Raw genomic sequence first — 17,500 nt, 5'->3', positions numbered from 1 at the left:
AACCGATGAGGTCTGCCGAGGCCCCCGGGACCGGGCGGGTGCAGGGGTCAATTTGTGGGTTATCGCTTCTCGGCCTTTTGGCTCAGATCAAGTGTAGTATCTGTTCTTATCAGTTTAATATCTGACACGTCCCCCATCGGGGACTACATATTAAATGGATTTTTCGAACAGGGAGTCGGAAATGGGGCTTGCTCCGTCCGCTCCACGCATCGACCGGTATTGCAGTACCTCCGGGAATGGTGCAACACTTTTCTCCCATTGTCAAGGAAAAGAAATACACCAAATCTATGTAAAACAGCTAGCAGAAGAAGAGAAGGAATGAAAAAAGAAGAATCATCCAAACTGAAACAAGTGCGAAGCCCCTTCATGGGGGTCCCCGTTTTCCCGCCATTTTACTTAAAAAAAAAAAAATACATTGGCCAGGAGTGTGTGTGTGTGTGTGTGTGTGTGTGTGTTTTGAGCCCCCCAAAAATACAATCACTTCACCAGGATTGTTTGTGTGTGTGTGTGTGTGTGTGTGTGTGTGTGTGTGTGTGTGTGTGTGTTGTTACCCAAAAATACAATCACTCACGGATTGTGTGTGTGTGTGTGTGTGTGTGTGTTTTTGAGGCCCCCAAAAATACAATCACTTCACCAGGATTGTTTGTGTGTGTGTGTGTGTGTGTGTGTGTGTGTGTGTGTGTGTGTGTGTGTGTGTGTGTGTGTTTTGAGCCCCCAAAAATACAATCACTTCACCAGGATTGTGTGTGTGTGTGTGTGTGTGTGTGTGTGTGTGTGTGTGTGTGTGTGTGTGTGTGTGTGTGTGTGTGTGTGTGTGTGTGTGTTTTGAGCCCCCAAAAATACAATCACTTCACCAGGATTGTTTGTGTGTGTGTGTGTGTGTGTGTGTGTGTGTGTGTGTGTGTGTGTGTGTGTGTGTTTTTTGAGCCCCCCAAAAATACAATCACTTCACCAGGATTGTGTGTGTGTGTGTGTGTGTGTGTGTGTGTGTGTGTGTGTGTGTGTGTGTGTGTGTGTGTGTGTGTGTGTGTGTGTGTGTGTTTTTTGAGCCCCCCAAAAATACAATCACTTCACCAGGATTGTGTGTGTGTGTGTTTTTGAGCCCCCCCCAAAAATACAATCACTTCACCAGGATTGTCTGTCTGTCTGTCTGTCTGTCTGTCTGTCTGTCTGTCTGTCTGTCTGTCTGTCTGTCTGTGACTTTTTACCCACAGCCCTCGAAAACTTGGAAGAGTGGGTTCGGGGACCACCCGCGGGGACCCGGCCTAGAGTGCACCGTGTGTGTCTCGGGCCCCGACCTCTGACTTCCATACGACTCTGGTTTCTCTTCATTACGCACAAGCCTTTCGCCTTTTACTAAAGACTTCCGTGGAGAGGAACACTTACGAGTTCAACGTATTTTTGGAAGGGCTTTGCTTCTGGCAGAGCCCGGTATCTTGTTTCAAGAGAAATTGACAGAGATGACGCCGAGACTTTTTGCTCAGGCGTTTGACTTGAAGCCGGCTGACCGACCGGCGTATTTTTTCCACTCAAAGTAGTCGCTCGGGCAATTGAGTTCAAGCCCGACGATGACTGGTGTATTTGCCGGGCATTGAACAAATAGTCGCACTAGGATTAAAGAGCTAGTGACCTAACGACGCATTAGCGACTTTTAAAAAAACACACCCGCCTGTCACCAGGGAAGCGTTGGGTGAGGAGGAGCCAACTTTTGCCAAACCGATGAGGTCTGCCGAGGCCCCGGACCGGCGGGTGCAGGGGTCAATTTGTGGGTTATCGCTTCGGCCTTTTGGCTCAGATCAAGTGTAGTATCTGTTCTTATCAGTTTAATATCTGATATCGTCCCCATCGGGGGACTACATATTAAATGGATTTTTCGAACAGGGAGTCGGAAATGGGGCTTGCTCCGTCCGCTCCACGCATCGACCCGGTATTGCAGTACCTCCGGGAATGGTGCAACACTTTTCTCCCATTGTCAAGGAAAAAGAAATACACCAAATCTATGTAAAACAGCTAGCAGAAGAAGAGAAGGAATGAAAAAGAAGAATCATCCAAACTGAAACAAGTGCGAAGCCCCCTTCATGGGGGTCCCCGTTTTCCCGCCATTTTACTTAAAAAAAAAAAAATACATTGGCCAGGAGTGTGTGTGTGTGTGTGTGTGTGTGTGTGTTTTTGAGCCCCCAAAAAATACAATCACTTCACCAGGATTGTTTGTGTGTGTGTGTGTGTGTGTGTGTGTGTGTGTGTGTGTGTGTGTGTTTTTGAGCCCCCAAAAATACAATCACTTCACAGGATTGTGTGTGTGTGTGTGTGTGTGTGTGTGTTTTTGAGCCCCCAAAAAATACAATCACTTCACCAGGATTGTTTGTGTGTGTGTGTGTGTGTGTGTGTGTGTGTGTGTGTGTGTGTGTGTGTGTGTGTGTGTTTTGAGCCCCCAAAAATACAATCACTTCACCAGGATTGTGTGTGTGTGTGTGTGTGTGTGTGTGTGTGTGTGTGTGTGTGTGTGTGTGTGTGTGTGTGTGTGTGTGTGTGTGTGTGTGTTTTTTGAGCCCCCAAAAATACAATCACTTCACCAGGATTGTTTGTGTGTGTGTGTGTGTGTGTGTGTGTGTGTGTGTGTGTGTGTGTGTGTGTGTGTGTGTTTTTGAGCCCCCAAAAATACAATCACTTCACCAGGATTGTGTGTGTGTGTGTGTGTGTGTGTGTGTGTGTGTGTGTGTGTGTGTGTGTGTGTGTGTGTGTGTGTGTGTGTGTGTGTGTGTTTTGAGCCCCCAAAAATACAATCACTTCACCAGGATTGTGTGTGTGTGTTTTTGAGCCCCCCAAAAATACAATCACTTCACCAGGATTGTCTGTCTGTCTGTCTGTCTGTCTGTCTGTCTGTCTGTCTGTCTGTCTGTCTGTCTGTCTGTCTGTGACTTTTTACCCACAGCCCTCGAAAACTTGGAAGAGTGGGTTCGGGGACCACCCGCGGGACCCGGCCTAGAGTGCACCGTGTGTGTCTCGGGCCCCGACCTCTGACTTCCATACGACTCTGGTTTCTCTTCATTACGCACAAGCCTTTCGCCTTTTACTAAAGACTTCCGTGGAGAGGAACACTTACGAGTTCAACGTATTTTTGGAAGGGCTTTGCTTCTGGCAGAGCCCGGTATCTTGTTTCAAGAGAAATTGACAGAGATGACGCCGAGACTTTTTGCTCAGGCGTTTGACTTGAAGCCGGCTGACCGACCGGCGTATTTTTCCACTCAAAGTAGTCGCTCGGGCAATTGAGTTCAAGCCCGACGATGACTGGTGTATTTGCCGGGCATTGAACAAATAGTCGCACTAGGATTAAAGAGCTAGTGACCTAACGACGCATTAGCGACTTTTAAAAAAAAACACACCCGCCTGTCACCAGGGAAGCGTTGGGTGAGGAGGAGCCAACTTTTGCCAAACCGATGAGGTCTGCCGAGGCCCCGGGGCTCCGGCGGGTGCAGGGGTCAATTTGTGGGTTATCGCTTCTCGGCCTTTTGGCTCAGATCAAGCTTGGTACCGAGGTGCCCCCAAAGCCCGCTGAGCCAAAAGGTCGAAGGAAGGCAGGAGGGAGGAAAGTTTGTTGTTTTGGTATTTGGATTCACGGTTGGTTTATTTTGCCGCTCTTTTTCAGTTTTCTTTTTGGAAGAAAGCGGGCGAGTGCGCCAATTTTCTTTGCGGAGATGGCGCAGGCTTCTACATGGAGGCCAGTCCCTAGGATGGGGCTGGCGAATACGGTGCTGGTTTGCCTGGAAGGATAAGGCGACGGAGCCAATTGGCAGAGATGAGTTTGGGAGGACCATTTTGATTGAGATCCTTGGACTGACGGTGGAGGATGTGTTCTGCCTCCAAGACAACCCTTTGGAGGGGGCATACGATGTGGCGCTACACCTGAAGTGAAGCACGATGACGTTCTCAGAAGGGCGAGAGAAGTGCAAGCAGAGAGGCCGGTGTCTCATTACTTGGTGACCAGCTTGGCGAAGAGTAATTTCAGGGTTGTGAATGTGAACATTTACAACCCTTACGTGAAGGACGAGGAGGGTGAGGGCCTTTCTGGGGAGATACATGGATAGTGTCTCCTCAGGAAGGCACCTCAAGGATTCTTTGGGTTTTTGGACCGGGAGGAGGGGTTTCCAGGCCCTCCTAAGAGAGGACCCAAAAGGATTGGGTGGATACCTCCATCCTCCGGCGATGTTCTCCTGGGGGCTGACAGGGGACGTTGCATTATGCCCGTCAGCCTCCGTACTGCAGGCGTTGTAGGCCTACGGCCACGTCCTCGCCTCGTGCAGCATAAAGAAGTGCAGGTATTGTGGATCTGCAGAGCACGAGGCGAGGGACTGTGACGCGCCGAAGGCATGTCACAGGTGTGGCATGCTGACGCACCTGTGGCGTGAATGCCCGGGCGCGTCAAGGGTCATACGCGTCTGCAGCTGGGGGAACGAGAGCCGGGGATGGGGGGTAGAAGGAGGGACCAAGAACTGAGTACTGGAACAGAGGGAGCGGACACACGGGTGGAAGAGGAGGAGCAAACGGAAGCGGGAGGAGAAAAAGAAAAGAAGACAACAGCATAGTGGAAACGGAAGGGCAGGAGGCTGAAGGAGAGCAGGAGGAGGAAGGAGACAGGAGAGTGAAGGGGCCAGAGAAGACGGCTGTGGAGAGGAAGGAGACGGAGAAGGCAACAGAGAGGGAGGAGACTGGGAAGACGGCGGTGGAGAAGAAAGAGACAGAAAGGAAGGAGACAGGGAAGACGGCGGTGGAGAAGAAAGAGACAGAAAGGGAGGAGACAGGGAAGAAGGTGGTGGAGAAGAAAGAGACAGAAAGGAAGGAGACAGGGAAGAAGGTGGTGGAGAAGGAAAAGACAGAAAGGAAGGAGATAGGGAAGAAGGTGGTGGAGAAGAAAGAGACAGAAAAGAAGGAGACAGGGAAGAAGGTGGTGGAGAAGAAAGAGACAGAAAGGAAGGAGACAGGGAAGAAGGTGGTGGAGAAGAAAGAGACAGAAAGGAAGGAGACAGGGAAGAAGGTGGTGGAGAAGGAAAAGACAGAAAGGGAGGAGACAGAGAAGGTAGTTGTGGCGGGACCAGTAGGAGAAGGAGTGAAGGAGTGGGGGGACAGTAAAGAGGTGAAATCACGGGTGGAGGTGGAGAAGGAGGCAAGCTATGAAAACTTTTTGCCTTTTACTCCACCATACAAGAGGTCGAAAAGAGGGGAGCGCTCAAGGAGGATGGGTGGTAAAAGAGGGAGGGGGGCAGATCAGGGTGGAGGGGAGGGGGAGGTTGCAGGGCCCTCTTGGGTTCCCTCTTCCTTCACCTTTACACCCCCTGTCTGAGCTTGACCTTACAGGCATGGCCCAGGATTGGGCGATGGAGGGAGGCTTAAGCTCCCTGTTTGGGCTCGTGGGGTCCCCGGGCCGGAGTCAGGAGGAGGGCAGGGTGGTAGACCTAAGTGTGGGGTACGGGACGCAGGGTGAGCGTGTGTCGGGCGCTGTTACCGCATCCAGGGGAGAGGGGATGGCGGCCGACGGGGGGAGCGTCAGGAGTGGAGAAGGCGTCCCCGTCGGTCGGGATGGGGTGAGTTTTTCTTTGATTTTTTTGTGTAGGTTTTGGTTTGTAGATGGGAAGGGGAGGGAAAATGCTCCCATGACTTTTGGTTTTTGGGTTTGGTTATTATTGAATAGTTTTGAAATGTTTAATGGAATTTGTGTTTGAATTGATTGATTGTATAAGATTTTTGTTGGGTTTTGAACGTAATAAATATATTTTATAAAAAAAAAAAATCTGTTCTTATCAGTTTAATATCTGATACGTCCCCCATCGGGGACTACATATTAAATGGATTTTTCGAACAGGGAGTCGGAAATGGGGCTTGCTCCGTCCGCTCCACGCATCGACCCGGTATTGCAGTACCTCCGGAATGGTGCAACACTTTTCTCCCATTGTCAAGGAAAAAGAAATACACCAAATCTATGTAAAACAGCTAGCAGAAGAAGAGAAGGAATGAAAAAGAAGAATCATCCAAACTGAAACAAGTGCGAAGCCCCCTTCATGGGGGTCCCCCGTTTTCCCGCCATTTTACTTAAAAAAAAAAAAAAATACATTGGCCAGGAGTGTGTGTGTGTGTGTGTGTGTGTGTGTGTTTTTGAGCCCCCAAAAATACAATCACTTCACCAGGATTGTTTGTGTGTGTGTGTGTGTGTGTGTGTGTGTGTGTGTGTGTGTGTGTGTGTGTGTGTTTTTGAGCCCCCCAAAAATACAATCACTTCACCAGGATTGTGTGTGTGTGTGTGTGTGTGTGTGTGTTTTGAGCCCCCAAAAATACAATCACTTCACCAGGATTGTTTGTGTGTGTGTGTGTGTGTGTGTGTGTGTGTGTGTGTGTGTGTGTGTGTGTGTGTGTGTGTTTTTTGAGCCCCCCAAAAATACAATCACTTCACCAGGATTGTGTGTGTGTGTGTGTGTGTGTGTGTGTGTGTGTGTGTGTGTGTGTGTGTGTGTGTGTGTGTGTGTGTGTGTGTGTGTGTGTTTTAGAGCCCCCAAAAATACAATCACTTCACCAGGATTGTTTGTGTGTGTGTGTGTGTGTGTGTGTGTGTGTGTGTGTGTGTGTGTGTGTGTGTGTGTGTTTTGAGCCCCCAAAAATACAATCACTTCACCAGGATTGTGTGTGTGTGTGTGTGTGTGTGTGTGTGTGTGTGTGTGTGTGTGTGTGTGTGTGTGTGTGTGTGTGTGTGTGTGTGTGTGTGTGTGTGTTTTGAGCCCCCAAAAATACAATCACTTCACCAGGATTGTGTGTGTGTGTGTTTTTGAGCCCCCCAAAAATACAATCACTTCACCAGGATTGTCTGTCTGTCTGTCTGTCTGTCTGTCTGTCTGTCTGTCTGTCTGTCTGTCTGTCTGTCTGTCTGTCTGTCTGTCTGTGACTTTTACCCACAGCCCTCGAAAACTTGGAAGAGTGGGTTCGGGGACCACCCGCGGGGACCCGGCCTAGAGTGCACCGTGTGTGTCTCGGGCCCCGACCTCTGACTTCCATACGACTCTGGTTTCTCTTCATTACGCACAAGCCTTTCGCCTTTTACTAAAGACTTCCGTGGAGAGGAACACTTACGAGTTCAACGTATTTTTGGAAGGGCTTTGCTTCTGGCAGAGCCCGGTATCTTGTTTCAAGAGAAATTGACAGAGATGACGCCGAGACTTTTTGCTCAGGCGTTTGACTTGAAGCCGGCTGACCGACCGGCGTATTTTTTCCACTCAAAGTAGTCGCTCGGGCAATTGAGTTCAAGCCCGACGATGACTGGTGTATTTGCCGGGCATTGAACAAATAGTCGCACTAGGATTAAAGAGCTAGTGACCTAACGACGCATTAGCGACTTTTAAAAAAAAACACACCCGCCTGTCACCAGGGAAGCGTTGGGTGAGGAGGAGCCAACTTTTGCCAAACCGATGAGGTCTGCCGAGGCCCCCCGGGGGCCGGCGGGTGCAGGGGTCAATTTGTGGGTTATCGCTTCTCGGCCTTTTGGCTCAGATCAAGCTCGGTACTGCGGTGCCTCAAAGCTCGCTGAGTTAAAAGCCGATGGCCGGAGGGCGGTGAGAGAGTTTTAGATTTTTGGCGGGAAAAATCTAAACAAATTTAAAATACAGCCATACCGAAATGGCGGGTAGCGGGAACACAGGGTCGGTTCCGAGGGCCGGACTAAAGAACACAGTAAGATTTGCATGGAAGCAAGAAGGAGAAGTAAGGATGCCGAGGGACACCTTTGCGAGGACCGTGTTGATGGGGGGCGCTATCTCTGAAAGTCCCAGATGTGATGTGCCTGCAGGGGAACTCAATGGAGGAGGCATACGATGTAACTTTCTACACGGAAAGTAAGAGTGATGAAGTAATGGAGAAGGTAAAGGAGGCAAAGGGGAGAGACCTCTGTCCTTTTTCAACATCGTGTGCCTGGCAAGAAGGAATTTTAGAACAATAAATATACATATGTATAATCCACACGTGACGGATATGGCAGTGGCAGCCTTTTTGGGTCGCTACTGCGAGGTAACATCGGGAGCCAGATATGTAAAGGACTCGCTGGGCTTCTGGAACGGCCGCCGCCAATTCCAGGTGCTCCTAAGGGAAGATCCGGGGGGTTTGAGGGCTTTTTGCATCCCCCTGCGGTGTTTTCTTTAGGGTCGGACAGAGGCATGCTGTTCTATGCTCGTCAGCCACCTTTCTGCAGGAAATGCAGGGAGTACGGGCATGGAACAGCTTCATGTGGGCTGGTAAAATGCAGGTTTTGCATGTCGGAGGAACATGAGGCCAAAAATTGTACGGCACCAAAAGAATGTCATGGGTGTGGCAGTAAGCAGCACCTGTTTCGAGAGTGCCCGGCGAGGCAACAAACATACGCGGCAGCGGCTGCTGGGGGAAGGATGGCCGGAGGAAAGGGCGTGGAGGAGAAGAGGAGGCTAGGAGAAGGGGACCTAGGTCACAGGCCGGAAGAGGCAGCAAGGAGGATGGTGAGTGGGGAACCGGAGAAGCAAGCCCGGTCCTTGCCAGCTCCAAACGTCGGGGGTAAGGTCGTTTTGGAGAGGTCATCGGTGGAGGTGGTCCCGGAGACCCAGGTGTCAACGGGTACTCAATCCATCAGTAGGCCGCCGGAGAGGTTGGTGGAGCAACGGGAGAGTTGGGCTCATCCCTCGACGAAGTCTTCATAGATGAAGAGGCTTTCGGGGCCCTCGTGGGGGAGATGAGGAGATGGTGGAGGAGATCCAGGTCTCACAAACGAGGACGGCGGAATGGGGGTCCATCTCGCCATTGCCAGCCACTCCAAGAACGAAGAGGGACGCATCCACAGCACAGCAGGCCCAGCAGGAGTCAGGGCTGTTATTGGAATCGGGTGAGGCCCGGAGGAAGAAAAAGAAAAGAGGCTTTCCCTCGAGACGGAGAGGGCCAGAGTGGGCTGGAAGGGGTGGGGAGGGTATTTGGGGACAGTGCCACAGAGGTGACTCCCCTGTCACCGCGGGTCTCATCTCTCACACCCACCCAGATGGAAATAGATCTGGTGACCCCTGCGCTGTGTATGCCCGACGGTGATGGGGTGTCTCAGGCTTTTTCAGGGACGCCGGGACCCCCATCCACAACCCCAACCCCTTACCTGCATCTTGGGCTTCTCAGAGGGGGGGACGCAGTGGATGGGGAGGCCTCAGAGGTAGCGGGTCAAGGGTTTTTGTCCGTGGATGTACGAGGGGTTGGGGAGATGGTCAGTACTGCCGAGGTGTCTTCCCTGTCCTCGCGGGGTCCATCTCTCCCAATCATCCGGATGGACGCGGACCTGTCGTCCCCGGGGCTGTTTTTGCCAGATGGGGATGGGGTGTCTCAGGTTAATTCTGGGACGCCGGGACCCCCATCCCCAACCCCTTCCCTGCGTCATGGGGTTCTCAGGAGGACGGTATGGGGGGTGGGAGGGTTGGGGGGGCCTCGGGGCTGCTGGTCCAGCGTCCATGATCGATGAGGACCTTTACCCACCAGACAGAGTGAGTACTTGAACCCTGCACCTGGTTGATTTTTCTTTTTTAAATGTGTAACCATGGCAAACATTCAAATAATGACTATGAATGTTCGGGGTCTAAGGGACACTGTAAAGAGAACTGCTGTTTTTAGTTGTTTATCAAACATATGTTTTACCTTTTGTTTCTTGCAGGAGGTACATTTAAGGGATGGGGGGATGTAGAGCAGTTTAAAAAGAGTGGGTAAAAGGGAAGTCGGTGTGGAGTGTGGGGGTGTCCACTCATCAGGGGTTGGGATTTTGTTTGGGACTAGGGAGGTGAAGGTGGAAGGCACGTACGTTGCAATGCAGGGGAGGGTTTTGGGGGTGGACATAACGTTAGGGGATTTTAGACTTAGGATTATAGGGGTATACGGGCCACAGACGGTGCCAGAGAGAAGGGAGATGGTGGAGAGTCTGGCACCTCTGTGTGCCACAAACAGAGTTTTGATAGTGGGAGGGGATTTTAATGTAGAATTAGGAGGGGTAGGGGATAGTAGCGTGGGGGCCATCACCGGACTTATGGCAAGCCATGGTCTGGTGGATGGAGGCCTTAACACTACTCCGGCGCTAGCAGGTCCCACGTGGCGTAACTCTCGGGGGTCGAGCGGAGGCTGGACTATGTATTTCTACCCAAATCCTTGGGGCTTTTGTCTGGGCGTCTGCTGCCTGTGTTTTTCTCGGATCACGACGGGGGTACTCCTTCGGGTCAAGGCGCCTGTCTGCCTTTTCGGTAGGGGGGTACTGGAAGCTCGACCGGGATATCCTGGAGGAGCGGGCTTTTGTAAATGTTTTTTCTGTTTTTTTCGGGGGCTTGAGGGTCTCCGGCCAATGTGCGGAGGGGTTTTGGAATGGTGGGAGGTAGTTAAGGTAAGAATTAGGGTATTTATTATTGGTTTTGTAAGAGGAAGGGGAGAGAGGAGAGAAGGGAGGTGGAGCAGCTCCAACGTTTACTCGATCTTGAGTACGAGGCTGGTAACCTCGGTACTTCGATGGACGTTGAGCACGCTACCAGCCTCAAGGCTCAGCTCAGGGAGGTGCACGAGCGGAAGGCCCGTGCTTTCCTGCAGCGCACACTCTGAGTTTATAGAGCAGAATGAGACCTGCTCTGCAGTGTTTTTCAAATCAGTTAGGGAAAAGCAGATAAGACAGGTTTTTTATGGGGTGAGGGATGGACAGGGTAGGGTGGTTAGGGAGCCGGAGCAGATGGTCAGGGTGGCAACTGACCATTTCCGGGGGTTTTTCCAGGAGAGGGTAGTAGAAAAAGAGCAGGGTACCGTGTTCTTAGAACACTTGTCCCGGCGTGTGCCGGAGGACATTAGAAAGGCGATGGAAGCCCCGATAACACTAGAGGAGGTGGAGAGCGCCCTCAAGAGGATGGGGAAAGGGAAGGTGCCTGGGATGGATGGGCTGCCGGCTGAGTTTTACCTCAAGTTTTGGGGTATGCTTGGACCGGTGGTCCTCGAAGTCCTGACGGCCGTTCTCGAGACTGGAGTCCCGGGCAGGTCGATGGCTGTAGGTGTGCTGTCCCTCCTCTACAAGAGGGGGGACGCCGCCGACCTTAGCAACTGGCGGCCGTTGACCATGCTGTGCGTAGATTACAAGATACTAGCTAAGGTCATGGCAGACCGTTTGCGCACAGCCCTTCCCTACGTTGTCCATGAGGATCAAACGTGTGGGGTGGAAGGCCGTTCCATTAGGTGGAACCTCCAACTGATCAGGGACTCCATCGCCTGGGTTGAGGATAGAAGTCTACCTCTGATGGTAGCGGCGCTTGATCAGGCCAAGGCTTTTGATCGCGTCAGTAGGGCTTTTCTTTTCAGAGTATTAGGTAGGTTAGGGTTTAGTGATCGCTTTATAAAGTGGATCAAGATTTTGTATGTGGGAGCGGGGTGCCGGGTGAGCATAAACAGCCATCTGGGTGACGTGTTTGGCCTCTCATCAGGGGTCAGGCAGGGATGCCCGCTCTCGGCACTCCTTTTCGGTGCTCTATATGGAGCCCCTGGCGGCTGCCATTAGGGCTGACGCAGGGGTGGAGGGCTTGCTGGTCCCTGGAAGCGGCGGTTTGCATGTTAAGATGACACAGTACGCAGATGACACCACCTTGCTTTTGTGCAAGGACTCATGCCTGCTAAGGTCTCTGGCCATAATTGGAGACTTTACCCGCGCGTCGGGAGCGGTCCTTAACCTCGCCAAGTCGTCTGTTAAGTATTTCGGCAGATGGCGGGGCAGGACGGACGTGCCCGGGGGACTATCTCTCTGTAATGGGGCCCTGAGGATTCTTGGGGTCCTTTTTGAGACCTCCGGCTCCGCGACCCTGAACTGGAACATGAGAGTTGCTGTGGTACAGAGGAAGATGGCAATGTGGAAGGCCAGATCCTTGTCTTTCTTGGGCAAGGTCCTGGTCCTGAAAGTGGATGTACTGCCTTCCCTTCTGTACTTGGCATACATCTATCCTTTGCCAGCGAGCATGAGGAGGGGGCTAGTAAGGCTCGTGTTTCAGTTCATGTGGGGGGCAGGTATGAGTATGTCGCCAGGGCTCGCATGCTCTCAACCATCGGGGAGGGAGGGAGAGGAGTTCCACACTTCCCACTCAAGCTGGACTCGATTTTTGTTTCGTTTTTATTGAATGAGCTCGCTAATCCAGTGATTCATCCCTCCGGTTATTTCCTGCGGGTGTTTTTCTCGTACCAGGCGAGAAGCATAATGGTGTGGTCCAACACGGGTCCTCGGGCTGAACAGCTGCCGTGGCACTTCAGCCATGCGGCAAAGTGGCTACGTGCGCATCCCGAGGTTGAAGTCGCCCGAGTAGGTTTGGACCACAGACGCCTGTACGAAGAGGTCAGACGGACCGTTTGTGCGCCCCCTGTGGTGGGTACCCCTGCTGTGGTCTGGGAGACCATACAGGCGCGGGGCCTAGACAATCGTCTTAAGGATCTAAATTGGTTAAGCCTCCACAAGTGCTTGCCGGTAAGATCCATCATGTACCGGCATAGCTTGGCACGGTCCCCCAGTGCCCGAGACCAACTTGTGGTGGGGAGGAGACAATACGCCACATGTACTGGGACTGTGCTTTCGCAGGAGTAGTGTGGGCCAGGGCTCAGGGGTTGCTAGGGAGAGTGAAGGAGGGTTTTGTTTTAACATGGGTGGGGGTGGAGAGAGGGGTGGGGAGAGCGGGGGGGTAGGTAGGGATCGTTTTCTGTTGTGGCTGCTTATCAGTCTTTTTAAGAAAGGGCTGTGGGATGCCAGGCAGGGCCTGGTTAAGTCAGGAGCAGACTGGGGGTGGAGGGAATAGTGAGGAGAGTGGAGGGAGATTTGAGAGGGAGGATAAGAAGGGAGGAGAGGAAGTGGGGTCACCATGCTGCCTTAGAGCGGTGGAAAGGGGGTTGGGGCTGGTCAGGTAGTTAAGGTTTAGAAGGCAGGTTGGTAGGTTTTTGGGGTTTTGGATTACTTATGTTTATTGATGGCTTGTGTTTGTATTTGATTTTTGCTGCAGCCCCTAGAAAAGTTGTGGGAGGGTGTTGGTTGCCCATCTCTTCCAAGAGAGAGAGGGTTTCAGAGTTTTTGGAAAACTGATGGGTTGTTTTTTGTTACTAGTTCTGTTTGGATAGGGGCAACTAAAAGGTTAAAAGACATGTGAATTGTTTACTGTGTAAATGCTTGAAAAGTTAGAATAAAAGCTTTGAATCATCTGTTCTTATCAGTTTAATATCTGATACGTCCCCCATCGGGGGACTACATATTAAATGGATTTTTCGAACAGGGAGTCGGAAATGGGGCTTGCTCCGTCCGGCTCCACGCATCGACCCGGTATTGCAGTACCTCCGGGAATGGTGCAACACTTTTCTCCCATTGTCAAGGAAAAAGAAATACACCAAATCTATGTAAAACAGCTAGCAGAAGAAGAGAAGGAATGAAAAAGAAGAATCATCCAAACTGAAACAAGTGCGAAGCCCCCTTCATGGGGGGTCCCCCGTTTTCCCGCCATTTTACTTAAAAAAAAAAAAAAAAAAAAAAAAATACATTGGCCAGGAGTGTGTGTGTGTGTGTGTGTGTGTGTGTGTTTTTGAGCCCCCAAAAATACAATCACTTCACCAGGATTGTTTGTGTGTGTGTGTGTGTGTGTGTGTGTGTGTGTGTGTGTGTGTGTGTGTGTGTGTGTGTGTGTTTTTGAGCCCCCCAAAAATACAATCACTTCACCAGGATTGTGTGTGTGTGTGTGTGTGTGTGTGTGTGTGTGTGTGTGTGTGTGTGTGTGTGTGTGTGTGTGTGTGTGTGTTTTTGAGCCCCCCAAAAATACAATCACTTCACCAGGATTGTGTGTGTGTGTGTTTTTGAGCCCCCCCAAAAATACAATCACTTCACCAGGATTGTCTGTCTGTCTGTCTGTCTGTCTGTCTGTCTGTCTGTCTGTCTGTCTGTCTGTCTGTCTGTCTGTCTGTGACTTTTTACCCACAGCCCTCGAAAACTTGGAAGAGTGGGTTCGGGGGACCACCCGCGGGGACCCGGCCTAGAGTGCACCGTGTGTGTCTCGGGCCCCGACCTCTGACTTCCATACGACTCTGGTTTCTCTTCATTACGCACAAGCCTTTCGCCTTTTACTAAAGACTTCCGTGGAGAGGAACACTTACGAGTTCAACGTATTTTTGGAAGGGCTTTGCTTCTGGCAGAGCCCGGTATCTTGTTTCAAGAGAAATTGACAGAGATGACGCCGAGACTTTTGCTCAGGCGTTTGACTTGAAGCCGGCTGACCGACCGGCGTATTTTTTCCACTCAAAGTAGTCGCTCGGGCAATTGAGTTCAAGCCCGACGATGACTGGTGTATTTGCCGGGCATTGAACAAATAGTCGCACTAGGATTAAAGAGCTAGTGACCTAACGACGCATTAGCGACTTTTAAAAAAAACACACCCGCCTGTCACCAGGGAAGCGTTGGGTGAGGAGGAGCCAACTTTTGCCAAACCGATGAGGTCTGCCGAGGCCCCGGGCACCGAGCGGGTGCAGGGGTCAATTTGTGGGTTATCGCTTCTCGGCCTTTTGGCTCAGATCAAGCTTGGTACCGAGGTGCCCCAAAGCCCGCTGAGCCAGAAGGTCGAAGGAAGGCAGGAGGGAGGAAAATTTTATTTTGTTTTTTTTTGGCGGGAATCGGAGTTTTCGGATTTCTTTTTTCTTTGGCTTCTTGTTTAAGAGAGCATTTTTGTTGGAAGAGATGGAGCAGCAAAAGCCAATCAGGCAGGTTCCAGGGATTGGCTTGGCCAACACCGTGAGGTTTGCCTGGACGGACAAGGAGACGGAGCCATGGGGACGAGATACGTTTGGGAGAAATATCCTGATGGGCTACCTGAATCTACAGGTTAAAGATGTTCTATGCCTTCAGGGGAACCCGATGGAGAAGGCATATGATGTGACGTTTCATGTGGAGGAGAAGCATGACGATATTATGAAGAAGGTGAGGGAAGGGAAAGGAGCAAGACCCTGTGCCATTACGAGGTGACCAGCCTGGCAAGGAACAATTTCAGGGTGGTCACCGTCACCATGTACAATCCCCATGTAAAGGATGAGGAGGTGAGGGCCTTTCTGGGGAGATACGTGGAAAACGTCTCCTCAGCGAGGCACCTCAGGGACTCCCTGGGATTCTGGAACGGGAGGAGAGGGTTCCAGGTCCTTCTCAGGGAGGACCCGAAGGGTTTAGGTGGCTACCTCCATCCCCCGGCGATGTTCTCCCTGGGGGCTGACAGGGGGACATTATTCTATGCCCGTCAGCCTCCTTTCTGCAGGCGTTGTATGGCCTATGGTCATATCCTGGCCTCGTGCAACACCAGAAAATGCAAGTTCTGTGGGTCGGGAGAGCACGAGGCCAAGGATTGTGACGAGCCCAAGGCTTGCCACGGGTGTGGCTCGTCAGCACACCTGTGGCGTGAGTGCCCGGCTCGTCAGAGGTCGTACGCGTCTGCGGCTGGAGGGAGAACGGGGGATGGGGGGAGAAAGGAAAGTAAGGGCCTGGATGAAGGTAATGGCACAGGGGAAAAGACTGCACGGAAGGAGAAGGACGGGAGGAAGGAGGCTGGAACAGAAGGAGAGGAGGGGAAGGAGGCGGAAGGAACAGAGAAGAAGGAGACTGGGGCAGTGGCGAGAGAGGAGGTGGAGGAGGGAACGGTGGCGGAAATGGAAGGAGAAGCTGAGACGGGACCAGAAGAAGGACCGGAGGAGGAAGAAGGAGTGAAGGAGTGGGGGGACAGCTTGTCGAGCGCCCTTGTTGAAGAGATGCGGGGAATGGTGGAGGAGATAGCGGGGAAGAGGGGTGGTGTCTCCCCGCTACCTCCAACACCAAAGAAGAAAGGGAAGAGGAGGGTGTGCTTGACAGGCTGTGAGAGGGAGGGGGTGTGGGGGGAGGGGGTGGCCAAGCGTGTGATGGGGGAAAGAAGAACGCCCTTGTCCTCGTTATTTTTATCAGCCCCTCAACAGCTGGTGGAGGGTGACTCCCAGGGCGTGGCGCTGGGCTGGGGGTCTGAGGGGGGATCTCAACTCCTGCTTGGGGAGATGGGGTCCCCTGCTCTCGACCTCAGTCCAGCAGCCTACAGGGAGACAGAAACGGAGGGTGTTGGTGGGGAACCCAGGATGCAGGGCACTCCAAGGCCTAACACCATCCCTGCATCCTGGGTTGGAGAGATGGAGGAGGACGGGGGGACGTCAGGAGAGGAGAGGACGTCCCCGCCGGATGAGACGAGGCAGGGGAGCATCGGGTGAGTCTCCTGTTTTTTGGTTAATTTGGGGTTTTCATTTCATTGATGTAAGGTTTTGTAATTTAATTTTTAAAAATGACATTTTCTGTTAATATTTTTAGTTTAAATGTAAGGGGTTTGAGGGATTTTGTTAAGAGGAGGGCGGTTTTTAGTTTTTTGGAAGGGGTGGGTTTTGATGTTTGTTTTGTACAGGAGGTTCACCTGAGGGATGGAGGGGATGTCATCAGGTTTAGTAGGGAGTGGGATAAGGGGGAATCAATTTGGGGTATAGGTGGGGTTCACTCTACGGGGGTGGGTATTTTGTTTGGGAATAGGGAGGTTAGAGTAGAGAGCACTTTTGTTGTAATGCAGGGGAGGGTGTTGGGGGTGGATGTCACTTTTAGGGATAGTAGGTATAGGTTAGTGGTGGTGTATGGGCCACAGGTGGCGGCAGACAGGAGGGAGATGGTGGACTGTCTGGCGCCCCTGTGTGTCACAAATAGGCACTTGGTGATAGGTGGGGATTTTAACATAGATTTAGGGTTAGCGGGGGATAGTAGTGCAGGCGCCATCACCGGGCTTATGGCTTGCCATGGTCTGGTTGATGGAGGCCTGCACACTACTCCGACAATGGCGGGTCCCACATGGCGTAACTCTCGGGGGGTTGCGCGGAGGCTCGACTATATTTTTCTATCTAGGTCGTTGGGCCAGTTGTCTGGGCGGCTGTTGCCTGTGTTCTTCTCAGATCACGACGGGGTGCTCCTGCAGGTGGGGCCGCCAGTCTGCCTCTTCGGTAGGGGGTACTGGAAATTAGATCGGGATGTGCTGGAGGAGCAAGCTTTCGTCGACACCTTTTTTGGTTTCTTTCGGGGGCTTGAAGGCCTCCGGTCCATGTGCGAGGGGGTGTTGGAGTGGTGGGATTTAGTTAAGGTAAGGATTAGGGCTTTTATAATAGGATATTGTAAGAGGAAAAAAAGGGAGGAAAGGAGGGAGGTGGATCGTATCCAAAGGTTGCTCGAACTCGAGTACGAGGCAGGCAACCTCGGCGGGTCGATTGACTGGGAGAGATCCACTGACCTGAAGGCGCAGCTCAGGGAGCTGCAGGAGCGGAAGGCTCGAGCTTTCCTGGAGCGTGCGCATAATGGCTTTTTAGAACATAATGAGACTTGTTCCTCTATGTTCTTTAAGTCGGTTAGGGCCAGACAGAGTAGGAAGATAATGCATGGGGTGAGGAAAGAAGATGGTAG

At 51.8% G+C, this 17,500-nt stretch overlaps 6 non-coding genes and 2 pseudogenes across 6 annotated transcripts; all 8 read left to right on the top strand.

Moving 5' to 3' along the window:
• Positions 1-61: 61 nt before the first annotated feature.
• On the top strand, positions 62-250 carry LOC123735143 (U2 spliceosomal RNA). Its single transcript, XR_006765290.1, has one exon. It is a non-coding gene; the product is annotated as a U2 spliceosomal RNA (small nuclear RNA).
• Positions 251-1,312: 1,062 nt separating this feature from the next.
• On the top strand, positions 1,313-1,429 carry LOC123735128 (U5 spliceosomal RNA). The gene has a single exon (XR_006765275.1). It is a non-coding gene; the product is annotated as a U5 spliceosomal RNA (small nuclear RNA).
• Positions 1,430-1,772: 343 nt separating this feature from the next.
• LOC123735144 (U2 spliceosomal RNA) lies at positions 1,773-1,961 on the top strand. Its single transcript, XR_006765291.1, has one exon. It is a non-coding gene; the product is annotated as a U2 spliceosomal RNA (small nuclear RNA).
• Positions 1,962-3,029: 1,068 nt separating this feature from the next.
• LOC123735127 (U5 spliceosomal RNA) lies at positions 3,030-3,146 on the top strand. The gene has a single exon (XR_006765274.1). It is a non-coding gene; the product is annotated as a U5 spliceosomal RNA (small nuclear RNA).
• A 2,616-nt stretch (positions 3,147-5,762) lies between these two features.
• On the top strand, positions 5,763-5,936 carry LOC123735175 (uncharacterized; annotated as a pseudogene).
• Positions 5,937-7,039: 1,103 nt separating this feature from the next.
• LOC123735126 (U5 spliceosomal RNA) lies at positions 7,040-7,156 on the top strand. Its single transcript, XR_006765273.1, has one exon. It is a non-coding gene; the product is annotated as a U5 spliceosomal RNA (small nuclear RNA).
• Positions 7,157-13,208: 6,052 nt separating this feature from the next.
• On the top strand, positions 13,209-13,376 carry LOC123735147 (uncharacterized; annotated as a pseudogene).
• A 713-nt stretch (positions 13,377-14,089) lies between these two features.
• LOC123735125 (U5 spliceosomal RNA) lies at positions 14,090-14,206 on the top strand. Its single transcript, XR_006765272.1, has one exon. It is a non-coding gene; the product is annotated as a U5 spliceosomal RNA (small nuclear RNA).
• The last annotated feature ends 3,294 nt before the right edge of the window (positions 14,207-17,500 follow it).

This window comes from Salmo salar, unplaced genomic scaffold, assembly GCF_905237065.1.
Source record: "Salmo salar unplaced genomic scaffold, Ssal_v3.1, whole genome shotgun sequence".
Classification (NCBI taxonomy): domain Eukaryota; kingdom Metazoa; phylum Chordata; class Actinopteri; order Salmoniformes; family Salmonidae; genus Salmo; species Salmo salar.
This window is presented reverse-complemented; position numbering and strand designations above follow the sequence as displayed.